This window comes from Chiloscyllium punctatum, unplaced genomic scaffold, assembly GCF_047496795.1.
Source record: "Chiloscyllium punctatum isolate Juve2018m unplaced genomic scaffold, sChiPun1.3 scaffold_506, whole genome shotgun sequence".
Classification (NCBI taxonomy): Eukaryota; Metazoa; Chordata; class Chondrichthyes; order Orectolobiformes; family Hemiscylliidae; genus Chiloscyllium; species Chiloscyllium punctatum.
In genome coordinates, this window is record NW_027310240.1 from 80001 (window position 1) to 82500 (window position 2500).

At 66.5% G+C, this 2500-nt stretch overlaps 1 non-coding gene across 1 annotated transcript; it reads left to right on the top strand.

Annotated features, from left to right (window-relative positions):
- Positions 1-1140: 1140 nt before the first annotated feature.
- Positions 1141-1294, top strand: LOC140473071 (5.8S ribosomal RNA). Its single transcript, XR_011958068.1, has one exon. It is a non-coding gene; the product is annotated as a 5.8S ribosomal RNA (ribosomal RNA).
- The last annotated feature ends 1206 nt before the right edge of the window (positions 1295-2500 follow it).

Here is a 2500-nt window from a genome sequence, read left to right on the forward strand (position 1 = left end):
AGGAGAGCTCGTCGGGGTAGCAGGCCCTGCAGCCGTGGTCACCGCCAAACCCCCCACAACTGTTGGGCGCCTACCTGCGCGGGGCAGGAGGACACTTTCCGATTTCAAATCTCCGTTTGCCGAGTCCACCCCGAACGCACGCGGGCGGGCGGGTTCGCATCACCCTTCGTCACAAGGGGCGAAGCCCGTTCCACCGTCTCGTCAGTAGTGCCGACCGGTCTGTGATCGACGAGGGGAGCCACACCAGGTCCGGCCCTGCTGCTTGGCGGCACCGCGTCGTCGGGAGCTCGCGACAGACGGAGGGTTTCGGTGTACTCTCCAGCCACGGGAAACGAAGCCGGTGATGCAGGCGCCGGTCTTTCGCTCCCAAATCGGCTGGGTTTACATCGTTGCTATCTAGTCACGCTCCCTTCAAACCCGACGGGGTACCTATTCCCCTCACCCGTCTGTGCGTATACAGCCTCTTTGCACTTGCGGGATGGGGGTGGTGGTTTAAAGACTCTCGAGTTGCCGCCCGTCGGTCTCCGAGCTCCGTGCAGTAGTGATCCCCAGCGAACTGCCAGCAGGGCGAACGAGCGATCCCGCTCTCGGTCGGGGCGCCTGGCGTCGATCGGTGGTCGGTGGCTTGCGGGCAAGCTGCGCTGTGAGTGTGGGAACGAGTATGACGAGCCGTTGCCGCGACTCCCAGTCCACCTCGGCGGTGGCTGGGCCGGGCGGGCGTCTGCTCGGGCGAGTGCCGCCCCCGCCTCCTCGCAGGAAGTCCGCTCGCCGACACGCCGCCACGTGCACGCGTCAGTGACGCTGCCGAACCGATGGCCGGTGCCCGTTCCCGCCTCTGCTTTTCCTAGGGCAAAGCTGCTGCACGCCTCGTGATACTAGGCGGGCGACATGGTGGCGGTGATCCTGCCTCCGTCGCTGCGGTGCGTTGGGGCACGCATCGCCTCTTGGGCGCCCTGTCCTCCTCCCCCCAATAGACGTATGTTTCTGCGGGCCGCACCAGGATGGTGCTCCCCATCGCTTCACGCCACCCTGCTCCGCCCGCACGCCGGCGTGCAGGTGGCTGTAGCTCAAGGTGGGGAGCGTATGTGCGGTCCGGGTCGCTTTCCTCTGGCGAGGGAGAGACCTAAAACAAACTCAGACAACTCTTGACGGTGGATCACTCGGCTCGTGCGTCGATGACGAACGCAGCTAGCTGCGAGAATTAATGTGAATTGCAGGACACATTGATCATCGACACTTTGAACGCACTTTGCGGCCCCGGGTTCTTCCCGGGGCCACGCCTGTCTGAGGGTCGTTTGGCAATCAATCGCACTCGCCTTGGCTGGCGAGAGCGCGGCTGGGGTGTCGCAGAGGACCCGTCCTCTTTGTCCCCCTAAGTTCAGACTCCGGAGCCCTCCGGCGTCGGAGCGCTTGGCCTTTCCCCCCCACCCTGCACATTCCGTTCGTCAGGCTCGACGCCATCCCCCCGCCGGGGAGCGCGGCCTGGCGTCCGTCTGTGTCGTGGCAGTGGGGCCAGCACGGCTGTCACCGGTCCCAGAATGGCTGTCGGTGGTTCACACTGTGTGTGTGTGCCAACCCTCCTGGTCTCTGGGACACGGAGCTGCCACGAAGTGTTGAGCCTCCAGTGGGGGGTCTGCCTAAGCTCTGCACGTCCGCATTGGGTCCGTCTCTCGGTTGGCTGGCAGTGGAAAGAGTGAAGGGAGCCGCGGAGGTCCGGTGCTGGTGCGCCGCCGGCCTGACCGTGGAGCTCGCCGGTTTGACACGCTGACCCGACTCGATGGTTGATCGATTGAGAGTGCTGGGAGCTGCAGGCCGCCCGCTGCTGCAGCCGCCCGTCTCGTGGTTCGTCCTCGGCCTTAAGTGGCCGGCGGGGCGTCTGATCCTGTCTCCCCTGCTGGCGCCGAGTGCCTGGCCGAGGGAGGAGGTTTTCGTCGAACGCTGTGACTTGGACGGTCGCACGCGCGTGGATCGCTGGCTCTTGGCTCTCCCGTTCAGTCCGCACGTTTTCCGCTCCGTCCTGCCACCGGTCTCGGGAGGTACGGAGGGGTTGGCGGGCGTGGTGTGTGCTCCGTCACCGTGCAGGCACACCTACCACGCCGTCGGCCGACCCCCGCACGGTCCTCCTGGCCATCGGGAGGACGGCGGAACGTCGGGCTGTCGGGGGCCAAGTCGCCAGAAGGCCACCGCTGTGTCTTCCGTACCCTGTCACCGTCGGCGTGCCTTCCTCAACTCGTCCGGCTCGGGGCCGCTGGGTTCAGGAGCGGCGTCGCCCGCCGGCCCCACTGAAGGCCGTGCCGTTCCGCGGCTGGCGATCGATGTGCGTGGCGTGCCTGCGCGACCGTTCGCCACTTGAGCCTCGGCACTCCTCTCTCCCTCTCTCTGACCGTCGGGCAGTCTCTGTCTGCTGGTGCCTCGCACGTCCCGGGCGGCGGGTCGTCACCCCCGCGACCGGGCCTCCGGCAAGGCAGGAATCAGGCTGACCCTTCCGCTCGAGTAAGCA